The sequence below is a fragment of the Hyaena hyaena genome, unplaced genomic scaffold, assembly GCF_003009895.1.
Source record: "Hyaena hyaena isolate Hyena2069 unplaced genomic scaffold, ASM300989v1 scaffold_143, whole genome shotgun sequence".
Classification (NCBI taxonomy): Eukaryota; Metazoa; Chordata; class Mammalia; order Carnivora; family Hyaenidae; genus Hyaena; species Hyaena hyaena.
In genome coordinates this window covers 2369817-2384180 of record NW_024080775.1, presented here as the reverse complement: position 1 = coordinate 2384180, position 14364 = coordinate 2369817, and the positions used below count along the sequence as shown (strand labels likewise).

General features: G+C 35.6%; 1 pseudogene; it reads left to right on the top strand.

Annotated features, from left to right (window-relative positions):
- Positions 1-14364, top strand: part of LOC120235989 — a 39673-nt pseudogene that overhangs the window by 24224 nt on the left and 1085 nt on the right.

The following is a 14364-nucleotide window of genomic DNA, read 5'->3' as shown; positions in this document are numbered from 1 at the left end:
TGAGGGCTGTAGAACACTATGGGATCTCTGATGGTATAATGATTAAAATAACAATAATATTTATCAAAGAAACAGAATGCTTCCCTGAACCCTTCCAATTTCACTCATACTCCATTTTTTTCTGTTTCAAAAACATCATAATTTGAGTTTCATAGGAGTATAATGCAGTTGCATAACAATATAAATTATGTCCTAGATAGAGGTAAACTATTTCTTTATTTCAGTTTGCTTTGGATGGTTCATTAGTCTAACCAGTTCACTAGCTAAAATTGCTAATTCATTTCATCCCTGTGATTGAGAGAGGCCCACAGGGATAGCATCATGGTATTGAAAGTGATTATAAGGTAATCGATCATATCTACCTGTTGTAGGTATTCTTTCTTTTGGTTTGTGAGGTACCATGTTTAAATGCTAGTCCATTTTTTTCTGTTTAGATGGCAAAGCTCATGACAAGGACTGAATGTAACTCACCTTTGAATCTCCCACAACTAGCTTAGTTCCTAGGATATGGATCTTAACATGTGGCAGTTGACCTTAGCTGCACCAAAGTATATTCAGTATATCTTATACAAATGCCTGTATCTATGTAATTATATCTCCTTACCCTTTCTTTTGTATCACCAGGCAAATACTGCATGAAGACAACGCCGAGCCAAATACCACACAGAACAATCTTTTCTCAACTTCTAGAGATTTGAGTTTATCATTCTTTTCCTTCCCTTCTCCCACATAATGGCATATGAGGACTTCTAGGGTTAAATTACTTAGACTTAAATTGGCCCCTCAGCTGCCAGAAAATTGAATTGAATCTCTTATAAGCAAGGAAGCTGTTCATGTGGGAAGTGGCATTCCCATGGGATCTTTTGTACAACTTTGCAAATTTTAAACAATATATCTAGGGAAAAGAAAGAATGTGGGAAAAATATAGTAGGTTTTTCTTGTGTGTTTGTATAATTTTGACTTTTTGGCCAAAGGGAGTAATATGTAATCAATGGTTTCACATTTTTCAGTACTTGGCCCCAAGCCAAATTGAAAAATAGCTCCTCTCCCACTGAGGATCATCCCGAGGCTTTAGTGTCTTCTTTGTGTTGTGAGAACTACTGCCCAGGATGTTTCCCTTGTTCTGAAATGGGGAGAGTGGACGTGCAGACCTGAGCACTGGGGCCTGGTCATTAACACTCACCAGCTGTCTCAAGACATGAAATCCCAAAATAAAAGGGATGTGAAACATCCCCAGGCCTAAAAAGTCACTTTACTAACACCAGGGCATGAGAGAGGAAAGAACTTTCTGTGACTCTGAGCTACGGTTTAAGTGCCAGGAGAAGAACACTTTTCCTGATGGTGTGGCTACAGACCGGGTGTGGAGAAAACATGGGTTCTGTCTGATCAGCAGCAGTCTCCAGAGGTCTGGGTGTAGAGAGCCGATGTGTGAGCTAGGCAACCTCATTTCACTTCAAAACAGCATATGATCTTTGCATGTACTTTGCTTGTGATTTGCCCTTGGAGTCATTGTCAGCCAGAGTTGGGACCAGAAGAATGTACTTCAGAGAGAAGTATTTTGTCCTTTTATTATTTTCCCATCCAAATTTAGGTCAGGCAATAGGTTAATTTGGGGGGGGTGTCAAAAAAAATCTATAGTGGCAGTTAGAGTGTAACCTGGCTGATTGTATTCTTCTCATAATAATTTTACTGTATAGTTTAAATCACTTTGTTCTTTATAAAAGGTCTAAAGGGTTCAATATGTAATATGACTTGAAATGTTCTACTTCCATTTATCCAGATCTAGGGTATATATATATATATATAAACCTTACACCAGTGTTTCATTTTCATCTATTTTTTGAATTAAAATCAAATAAAATCAAATGCATCCTGGAACTAGAGGTAAGTCCAGAAGCTGAGGTACCTCTGGGCTATAAATATTCAAGAAGCACTGGACTATGTGATTTTTTTCACACACGCGGTCTTGGTATAATACATATTTAAACATATTTCCCTTTAAAAAACACGTTAAGAAGGCAAGGTAGTTAGTGTCCTAGAAGGCAAGGTCTTTTAGTGTCCTAAAAGACTGTGAACTTAGGGAGCAAAGCTGGGTTTGAATCCCAGTGGTGCTACTAGCTACTATGTGCTGTTGGTCAAGTAATTTTAAGTAATTTTATCTTCCTGAGCAGAAACCCCCATGTCAGCAAAACTAGGGCAGCATGTATCTCACAGAAATGCAAAAAATAAATGATAATATATAAGTGAAAAGCCAATGGCATCATACGTATGTGGATGACCCAATTAATGTCCATGTCTTTCCTTACTAAACAATCTAGATATTAAACTTCCCTTAAATATCAGGCACCTACTCATGATACCTTAAGTTGTGTGAGTTATATTTTTACCTAGGCCATTGCCAATGATTTTGGAATTTCATTCCAGTGGGTCCACTATTGTTAATCAGCATTAAAAGAGAAAAAAATAACCCTATCCTAACAATGTGTCATCCTTCAAAATGAGTGATAGTTACTATGTGAAAACTAAGCGATATTTAGAGATCCCAAATACTGAAAAAATTGTGGTGTACTACCTTCTTCACTACTTATTCATGTGTTCATTCATTATTTAGCAAATATTTATTGGCTACCTACAATATGCCAAGCATTGTTCTAGGCACTGATAGAGAAGCAATTCAAAAAGACAACGTCTGCTCATATGAAGCTTATATTTCAGCGCAGCAAATAAATAATACAATAAATATTTTATCAAAAGTGACAGGAACTATGGAAAAAACCAATAGGGTAAGAGAGATGGGATTCTGGGGCAGGAATAAAGTTTGAAATTATAAACAGGACCTTCAATGTACTCATTGGTGTGAGAGGTGAAGAAAGCAAGGAGGTAAAAAAGCAAAACATGTAAATACTAGGAGGAAGGAATTTCAGAAAAAGGGAATAATCAGTGCAAAATCCCTGAGGAAGATTGCACCTGTTGTGTTTGAGAAAAAGCAAGGAAAAGGCCAATATGGCTGGAATGGACTGACAGAGAAGAAAAGGAGTAGAAGAAGAACTCAAAGATGTATTGAGGGCCAGATCTTATCCGACCTTGTCACTCATTATAAGCCTTTTGATTCTATTCTGAATGAAGTGTGGAGACACTGAGTTTTGAGAGGCAGAGTCACATAAACTGAGTTACATTTTGATAAGACCACTCTGGCTGCTCTGCTGGATATAGAATGGAAGGCAGTCAGAGTGGAGGCTGAGATACTGGTTGGAAGTCTACTGCAATAATTCCTGTGAGACATGATGACTGACTGGACCAGTGTATTAACAGTGGAAGTAGTGAGAGACAGGTTGAAGTTAGAGGAGCCAACAGGCCTTCATGACAGGTTGGAAATAGAAGAGTCAAGAAAACTTTGAGACTTTTTGGCTTCATCAACTGAAAGTATATGGAGTTGCCATCAACTGAGATAAGGAAGATCATGGTGTAGGAGTCTTGGAGATGGGAAGAAAATTTGGGTATATTTGAGATTTTTAGTAGGTATCAATAGAATTGGGAGATAAACAGTTGACTCTATGTCTGGAATTCGGAGAGTAGGTGATCACTGTACTCAGATGGCACACCAAACTCACAACACATTCCATGATTGTTTAGAATGTACATATAACTCAATTCACTACTCTTCTTCTGCATCAGGCTAACCTTAAAATAATGCAGCAATTCCTTTTATACAATTGAATCTTCTGGATTTCACCTAAAATGAGGACATTTTACTTGTATTTAAAGAGGCACACATGATATCAGTAAGGAAGTGAATGTAGACAAAAAAGGAAGTTAAACCAATATTGGGGCCTCCCAACATTAAAAGATTAGAAAACAAGAGAGAAGTAAGAGAAAGCTAAGGCAGAGAAGCGGCAGCCAGTGGGGTAAAAGACAAACCAGGAGAATGTGGTGACCTGAAAGCCAAGAAAAAAAGATGTTCTCAGAAACAAAGAGTGATCAGCAGTGAGAAAAGCTGCTAACAGGTCAAACAAAATGGGGCCAGAGAATAAATATTGAACTTAGCAACATAAAGTTCATTGGTAACTTTTCAAAAACTCCATAAAAAATTCAAAGCGAAAGAAAAAATCATAACGTAAGTTAAGGGAGACCAACAAAATTCTGATTTTGACATTGAGACTTCTTTGATTTTTTTTTAAGTGTCAAAATCTTTTTAACATGGGGGATGGTCATTCTATTTGTTGGTAGTTAAGGAATATACACAGTCTGTGTTTTAGATATTCTAGCACTAAAATGATTAACCCATCAAAATTACTCAGCCTGCTGAATTAAAATGTGAAAGTGTAGACTTTGTATCATAACATCATTTTTATCAACATAGAAACCTTTAGCAATTACAACTAATAGTATTTCAAATAAAATAGAATAGAAATTCTGAAGATATCAGAAATATATTTCTAGACAATTGTCCATTCCTTTTTGAACAGCATTAGGCACAAAAACTTCAAATATTAAATAATATAAATTATATGTTGGAGTTTATTAGAAATTAATTTGGCCTCTAATGAGTGTATACTTATAGTGCCATCTACTGTTCGGTAGTAAAATCATAATGTGCTGGCAAACTGGGGAAGAGAAAATACAGATATCTTCTTCTTATCGGTAATCTCTTTCTGGAAATCAGGCATTCTGTGTAATAACACTAACTTGGAGAATACATCCCATTATTTCAACAAGGAAAAATTAAAACTAACATGCTCCACACCAACCCCAAAGTCAATTTTATAAAATGTAACAAAACTCATTGAAGCATTTATATGTATGCATGTATGGGTATATCATATGTATGCACCAAACTATAGCTTAAGACATTGCTTTCTGATTACCAAACAATTATCAGTATGTTTGTTGAACAAACAACTGTTTTGCATACAGTAACATTTGTTGACCACTGATATATTTTTCAAAAAGTTTATAAGTGATTTCAATTTTATTTGGAATGCAACACGAAATCTTTTCCCTAATTATTTTGTTTAACATGCTATATTTCCTATAAAACTATTGCTGGGATATATTGTTTTTGTTTTTTTTTAAATAGTTTATTGTCAAGTTGGGTTTTTTTATTAAATAGTTTATTGTCATGTTGGTTTCCATATAACATCCAGTGCTCATCCCCACAAGTGGCCTCCTCCATGCCCATCACCCCCCTTCCCCTCCCCTCCACCCCCATCAGCCCTCAGTTTGTTCTCGGCATTCAAGAGTTTCTCATGGTTTGCCTCCCTCCCTCTCCCCAACTATTTTTCCCCTTCTTCTCCCCCATGGTCCTCCTTTAAGTTCCTCCTAATCTTCCTATACGTGCAAACATATGATATTTGTCCTTCTCTGTCTGACTTATTTCACTCAGCATAACACCCTCAAGTTCCATCCATGTTGCTACACATGGCCAGATTTCATTCTTTCGCATTGCCATGTAGTATTCCATCGTATAGATAAACCACATCTTCTTGACAGGATATATTTTTAAATGAAAAAAGCGAGGTAGAGAAAATTGTGTATAATTTATCACTTATCTAGGAAAAGAGAGAGGATATTATGTATTATCATGTAATAATTTTTTAATGGGAAGATTAAAAAAGAAGTAATACCTTGTAGATGAAAGAAGAGATTAGAGCACAGAAAACAAAGATAAAGCAAGCCTTCCTTAAATATATACCTTGCTTAGTAGACTCAAGTACATAATTATAAACCACAGTTAAGTATGAAAATGAATCCTAATACATAAAATGAAAAGGATAAAGTTATATTGAGTTTTAGTAGTATGAATAAAAAGTTTATTCTTAGAAAAACATAGTAATGAGAGATAAATATACTCTATGAAGTGAAGGTATGAAAAACCAGAAGTCATTTTTAAAAATTTTTTTTAATGTTTTTTATTTATTTCTAGGAGAGAGAGAGAGAGAGAGCATGAGTAGGGGAGGGTCAGAGAGAGAGTCACAGACTGAAACAGGCTCCAGGTTCTGAGCTGGCAGTCAGCACAGAGCCTGACGCGGGGCTCGAACCCACGAACCCACCAACCGTGAGATCATGACCTAAGCGAAAGTCAGACGCTTAACCGACTAAGCCACCCAGGCGCCCCCAGAAGTCATTTTTAATAGGAAAATATTAAACAGGGAGAGTTCTGTGGGGTCTGCCTGTAAACTTCGATTTACTGAGGAGACTTAGGACCAAATTCTGTAACTAATGTGTGTTACACACACTCTTCTCTTCATCTTTGATAGACAATGACCAGACCTGAATTCAAATATTATCGTTAAATTCCAAATATTCATGGACCTCAACAAAATTTTATATTCAACATATTTTCTCCTTATTCTCTTCTTATTTTTATTTCCTTTGGCATTGATACAAAATATTACATTCATTTTATAAGATTAACTTATAGACTCCAGTAGGATATAGGTCTTTGTGTTTTCATAATAATAGAATGTCATTGTTTTACTGTTTTATTTTCTTCCCTCTGTGCTTTAAGCACTCAGCATCTGTAACAAAATCAAAGATCATCTCATCTGCCAACACTTCAATTATTCTATAAATCATTTACAGAATGGTAAATGGTGAACTTTAAAGATAAGGTTAATAAGTAAAATGAAGGAATTATAAATGCAATTACCTTCATGTCTTCCCTCCCTTCCTTCCTCTCCCCTATGCTTCCTTTGTTCAGTCACTCAAGTATTTATTGAATTTCTGTTGTGTGCAAGCTCTGGGTGTGCAATGCTGAACAAACTTTGGCCTCACGGAGCTAAGTGTGTACCATAGGAATAAGAATAGCAAAGAGGAAGCCAAGATAAAGTACAGAAGCTGATGGTGCTAAGAATTACAATATATAGTAATATGTGCACGTGTAACATATACGTGCTATTTCTAAAATGGTAAGATAAATCATTAAAAAATTAAAAATTAAATTTGGTCACCAAAAAATGGAAACATTTGTAGTGTCCGATAGACAGTGTCCCGTCAGGTCCAGTCCCTCTGTAGGGATTATATCAAAAGGCCATGTACTCCTTGAAATCTTTCCTGCTACTCTGAACTGAAAGTAATTTGTTTTTCCTTTAAAGACCCAAATTCTAGTGATGTCAGGGTGGTTCAGTCAGTTGAATGTCTGACTTTGGCTCAGGTCATGATTTCATGGATTTGTGGGTCTGAGCCCTACATCGGGCTCTGTGCTGTCAGCATGGAGGACGCTTTGGACCCTCTGTCTCCCCTTCCTACCACTCCCCCATTCATTCTTTCTCTTTCTCTCAGAAAGAAATAAAACATTTTTAAAAAGACCCAAAGTCTATTATTTGTCCTTTGATACTTAACATTCCTCCACCCACTTTCTGTTAAGTCTACGCATATAACATGCTTCAATAAATCCTTGAGGACAAAAGGTGTCTCTTACTCATTCTAGCATCTTCTACATAATAAGAGTTTAAAAAATATTGATCTTACTGCCCCTTAAGAAGTCAAAATTTGTCTGCCCACAACTAAATGTTACACAAATCAAGTGACTTGTTTACCACCTGTTGCCTTTTAAAGGCTTGGGAAAAAAATATACTCAATTCAAAAGCATGTGTGCTTGCGTGCGTGAGTGTGTGTTTGTACATATTCATACTTCATATAATCATTTATATTTATACAACTAGATATTTCATCTGATGAAATGTTTCAGTCTATAAACTACTCATAGTTTATAAATGAATCCCTTTAAATTTACAAAGTCATTTCTTGAGTGCCCTCAAATAGATCCCACTGGAGCGAAATAAAATCATTTTCCAAGTTACTGAGACAATTTGTCATCTTTCGATTATAATCTTTTATGAGGAAACATTAAAACTGTAATAAAAAATTCATTCGTTATCTGAAACCTAGTAGAAGGTTGTATGCTCAGAGAGTGTAAGGGATACAAAAGAGTGATGTGTTTGAAAGACGGAATCAGAAGCAGACAAAAATTATAAAAGATTTGCACAATTTCGTTTATTTGGCAAACTAGTTTTAGAAAATCTGTCATATCATCTAGAAGTTGAACATATGCAATAATCACCTTTTGTAGTCACCTCTGGGAACTGCTTCTTCACGTATTTTCTGCAAACAATGCCTGTGAGGTGAGGTTAATAAAAACCAAGAAAGTGACAGGTTGTGAGGTACAGGGTGAGGGAAATAGTCCAGACTATTAGAACAAACGTAAGGTGGTTAGTATTAGAACCCAAAGGGCTCAACATGGATTTAGAATTGTAATCACAGGGACTATGATAATGGCGATGTAAAAATATGACCCCCAAATAAGTGCTTTCTAAAAGCTGAAGAGAGTAAACGTCTAGTGTGGCAGCAATTCTGGTTACAATTTTTCATTTTCATTAAAAGATTGATACAAATAACCCATAGTAGTAGTTTAGGATTTAGTTAATAAATTAAGGCAAAATAGGAATTTATTACATTCAGGGAGAAGGAAAGATGAAGATGTTCAAGAGCATTTGAGATGACATTTGTAATATTTTCTGAACATTGGATTCAGGTTTTGAATTTTAAACTAATAGGCTTTTCTCTCTCATTTCACTCAATCCTTACTTCTTTATTCAAGAATGTAGTTTATTGTTGCCTCTTAAGAATTCAAAGCACTCTATTGAACAGTTTTTAAATGTAGGATCTTTAGTTATCTTTGTATCATTGGAGTTTCTTCTGTATTGATCAGGTCTTCCAACAGCAAATCAAAATAAGTTGATAATCATGTTGGTGGTAGGATCTGACAAAAACGAAATGTAAGGTCCCTATATAAAAACATTTACATATAATTTATAAATATAAGTGATACTAATAAGTTTATCATTTGATTTAGGTGACAAATTAAAATGATTTTTGTATAAGCTTGTTAATTAGACTCTAAATGCTTTGTCATCTTTATATTGCTTAGATATCTTGTATACATTCTCAGGAAGTGTACATTGAATTGAATTGATTTCTACTTAAACCTTAAGCAAACAAGACTCCTAATTTGGTTGTCTTTTCTTATATATGATAATCAAATAATTCACACATATTTTTGGCAGGATTTGTGAGAAAAGTATAATCTGGCTATGGGATTACATTTTATATTCCTCCAAATTTATATTATCTCATGAATACTAATTTTGTTCAGTTTACTTTTTATTTTATATCACATAAAATTGCAATAGCCAATGACATAACAATTTTATGATATTCAAGGTCTTGAGATTATGTATTATAAAAGAAAAAATATATACAGACATGGTCATTAAATCCATCTTTGGAGTTTTGACCTTTACCCTGACAGATATTTTATCAAAACAACATAAAATATCTTTTGAAAACACTAATGTGATACTAAAATATATTGACATTGAAAAATAGACATTTGATTCATCTTTTTGTAGAGTGGTAAGAAATGTTAAAGTTATTAGCTGTATTCATTATTTTTACATTCAGTTAAAGAGGATATTTCTTTATCATGGATTTAAGTAAGACAAGATTATGTAAACCAGGCAGAATAAATTTCCTGAAGTAATCCAGTGGTTTTCTGTGCTTCATAAGCTTTGTAAGCCTTAAAACTTTGGAACAGAAGTGATTTTATACACAGCCAAACACATGAAGAAAATTTCACTCAAATACGTTAAGAGACTTGACCAAGTTATGGCTATTAGGTTAAGAACGAAGGCAAAGTGTTGAATTGATGGTAAGGCAATGAAGCCAAAAATCCAATTCTCCATTAACGCTAGTTCTCTTTCTGATTCTTACAGCAAGAATGAGGAAATTTGCCTGATAAAAGGAAGATATTTTCAGGAGTTCCTGGGTGGCTTAGTCAGTTAGGCGTCTAACTTTTGATTTTGGCTCAGGTCTTGATCTCAGGATAGTGAGATTGAGCCCTTTGTCAAACTGTACTGACAGCATGGAGCCTACTTGGGATTCTCTCTCTCCTTCTCTCTCTCTATCCCTCCCTCATTCACTGTCTCTCTCACTCTCTCAAAATAAATAACTAAACTTGAAAAAGTGGGGGGCACCTCAGTGCCTCAGCCAGTTAAGGCTCAGGTCATGATCTCATAGTTTATGAGTTCAAGCTCCACATCGGGCTCTCTGTTGTCAGTGAACAGCACACTTTGGATTCTCCATCTCCCTCTCATTGCCTCTCTTGAACTTGTGTGCCCACTCCCTCTCTCTCTCAAAAATATACAAACATTTATAAATGGATAGATAGATAGATAGATAGATAGATAGATAGATAAAATAGGGTAATTTTTAAGACCTAGATATGCCCTCACTAAGAGTTTGTAAAATTGAAAAGAAATTAAAAATTACCAAATCATAAGATGGGAAAAATAGGTTATGTAATAGCTAATTACTTAAGTTCAAGGTGATGAGCCCATGAAAGCAGAATTGCTCACAAAACAAAATAAGAAAACAAAAAAAACTGCACTTTTCCTTAGAGAATATATATTGGTCTGATTATAAAGATGAGCTTCTCCCACCAACCTTTTTAGGCAGAAAGAGTTTAAAGAAGAATAAAAAGTGTTAAATTGTAAAGCATAATGAAGTATGCAAGCACTATTGGTTGCCTATACAAAATTAATTCCCTACTTCTTTCATGTTTACAATATCTTGAGAATTTGAATTCCTATGCAAAAGTGGACATATCCCTTACTCAGGAGTAAATCTTGCTTATCTAAGTCAGTGATGCATGAGGGTTGGGGCTGCCTATGGATATGTGAAGGAGTTCTGAGTGGAGGCTTCTGGGAAAGATTTCTCTTCCTTTAAAAATAAGAAACTGGATGAGTCAATCTCTCTGTACTTTTAATATTGTGCTTAATTATGATGCTTAGAACTGCTGCAGATATTTTTGTAAGCGGTAGCCTGGGAAAGAAGACAATATAGTAAAGACTGTAGAGAAGAAAACCAAACTCTAAAGAACCAGGGTACTTTATGGTATCATTGAATCTTTAACTCCAATTAAAACCTCCCTACCTCTGGACTTCATGTATGAGGTAATAAACATTTTAATGACTTAAATCATTTTGCATAAGGTTTTCAGTACTACCAAAAGCATCCTGATATATAAAGCAACGAGAATTTTGAATATTTTCCTGGCAGGCAGAATAGATAACTACTTTGGGAGTTTTGGAATTATGGAGAAGCATCTTGCAAAACAGTTGAGGATTGGGAGGGATATCAGCAAGCAAAATCCTAAGAAGGTTGTCCACTGATAACTTCCATATGGCAGAGGTGGCTGGGAAGTTTTTGTGTGCTGAGCACTCTGACAATGTTCTACAACCCCAAATTGTCAGTAAAACTCAGAAAATATACAACAACCTTGTGCTATTGGTGTTTTGAGAAATAAAGGGAAAGAATACCTAACAAGTAGTAATATATTGGACAGTAAACACCATAATAAGGTAAAAAGTGTTAAATCTCCTGATAACCTGGTCACCAGAAGAAATATACACCACCATGAAAATTTTTCAAACCATTGGAAAGATAGATGCAGGAGCTTTTAAAAAAATATACAGCAAAATGAAGATTAAAGGATTACTAAAATATATTGTATTAGTATATTAAAATGCAAACAAATTTTAAATACATGTTATATAACACAATAAATAATATTGATAAATTTATTATATATTATATATCATAATATATTATTCATTTATAAATATCCAAAGGCAAAGTTCCCCTTACCTAGACTTTCCTCAAAAGCTTTACCTTCCTCCCCTGATTCTCCATTTCCCACCATTGTCTTCCCTTTCATAGGAAACTTTCCCTAAACCAGCTTCCCCAGAGGCCACATTCCACTTCTTTTGGAAATGGGGATTTCTTAGGGGCACCTGGGCTGCTCAGTGGGCTAAGCGTCTGGCTTCAGCTCAGGTCATGGTCTCGCGGTCCGTGGGTTTGAGCCCTGCATCAGGCTCTGTGCTGACAGCTCAGAGCCTGGAGCCTGCTTCAGATTCTGTGTCTCCCTCTCTCTCTGACCCTCCCCAGCTCATGCTCTGTCTCTCTCTGTCTCAAAAATAAAATAAAACATTAAGAAAAATTTTTTAAAAAAGGAAGTGAGGATTTCTTAAAACTAAAACTAGTTCACTGGAGACCTTGAAGTGAGTTGACAGTGAAATGTTTTTTCCCCTTAATTCTTACCAGTTCCACATGATTTCAACCATCATCTTGGACCACCAAGCCTTGATTGGTGTTGCCAATTGTCTTCCTTCCTTCCGTCCTTCCTCCCTCCCTTCCTTCCTTCCAGGGAGGGATTTTGTAGCTCTTTGGCTGAAAGAAAATTGTGTGTGTGTGTGTGTGTGTGTGTGTGTGTGTGTGTCTGGCTGTCTGTCTTTCACATTCATGCTTTGTCTTCTGCTATCTGTTTAGGCTAGAGTATGGGCAAGTTGTGGGTGGGGTGAAAAGAGGAGCAAGAGCGTTTCATTGTCTCAAAATGAGAGCTCCCTGAGTTCTCTCTGGGAACTTTGGGTTTGGAGACCTGACCACTAGGCCATGGATTGCCTGAGTATAAAACCTGAAGATGGTGGATGATCCCCAAGCAACAGCCTTTTTGTCTCTGGTCAACTGCCTTCCTCAGAGAGAAATGAATTGGTTAGTTTTTGAGTTTTACCAAATAGAGTAGAATCCAAGAAGAAAGAAAAGAATATATATATAATACATACCATATATACTATTATGTATAATATACTATTTGTATATTGCTATATAGTATATTATTATATATAATATATAAAAATAAGTTTATATATGTATATTCACGGGGTCATACTGCAAATATCTGTTAGCATACCTTATTTAAATTAAAACCAAGAAATGACATTCATTATGCAAGTACTATATTATGTGATATGGATAATATAAGCTGAAAAAGGCACTGCTCCTGTGTTTCAGGAACTGGCAAGAATGGTGAAGGCAAACAGATGCACAACATGCAACAATATGTGCAAAAAATAAGTTAAAAAAATAAGAATTTAAAAAAAAATTTTAATAGTTTTATTTTATGTTTTGAGAGAGAGAGAGAGAAAGAGAGACAGAGCACGAGCTGGGGAGGGGCAAGGAGAGAGAGAGAGGGAGACACAGAATCTGAAACAGGCTCCAGGCTCTGAGCTGCCAGCACAGAACCCAATGTGGGGCTCGAACCCACAAACCACGAGATCATGACCTGAGCCAAAGTCAGACGCCCAACCAACTGAGCCACTCAGGCACCCCAAGAAGAATTTTAAGAGTGTAGAGGAAAGAGTGAATAACTGCAAATGAATATTTTGAAAGGTCCTCATTAAGCAGAACCTTGAATATCAGCAAATGAAAATGAAAAAATAGACCCAGGTAAAGGACAAAAGATAAAGTTATGTAATAAAGGAATGAAGAGTATTTTTAGGAAACAAATAACTTGATGTTGGTAGAGAGTCCACATGTCAATTTATGGAGGGTCAAAGAGACTTTTACGTGTGTGTTGGTGAGCCATGGAGGTTTTGGAGGAAAGAAACAACACAATGAGATGTATTTAAGGAAGTTAATTCTGGCACAGTAAGTTGAATTGTCATTGGATAAGATATCTAAGAATAATAGTTTGCAATATCCCAGTGTGGGGTCCAGTCTAAGGTGATAACAGTGGAAATAAAAAGGAAAGGATGAGGTAGAAGAAATTTTGAATATAGAATGGGCAAAAAGAGTCACAAATATTCTAGGATTTTCAGCTAGATGACCTGAGAGAATTGTGATGCCATTGACTAAGATCAGGAAAATAAAAGTATAGAGCAGGACAGTAGTATTAGGGATTTCTTAAAAATATCCATGTGAAGATGACAATAGGCAAAAGAGAGAATAATCAAAAGAGAAGCCAGGGATAAAGATGACAATTTGATAGTAATTCATTCATATGAGACTGTGAGCACAGATAAGCTACAAAAAAGAATGTGAATGGGGGGAGGGGTACAAGGATGAGGAATGTCTAAATTTAAGATAGAAATATCTTGTTTCAAAACAGTGGCATAAAATTGGCATTTCTGCCTTCCTTTCTTGGAAATCATCCAAAATCAATGAGGAAAAAGAGAAACAAAAACACTAAAGGGTTTTTTTTGGCAAAACTAGAAGACAGTTAAAACTCCAAACGATAAAGTAGGTGAAAGAGTTTTCAAAAGCAATGAGGATCAAGCAGGCAAATGCTCACCAAAAAAAACCCCTAAAAAACAAAACAAACAAACAAACAAACAAAAAATAACAAAGGGAGTTGGGATGAATGCTGCAATTGGATAGCTCAAAAGATCCAAAATAAAAGTACATTTCCTGAAACAGAGGTGCACTCCCAAAGGTATGAAAATTTATATCCCAGGTCTGCAATAGTAG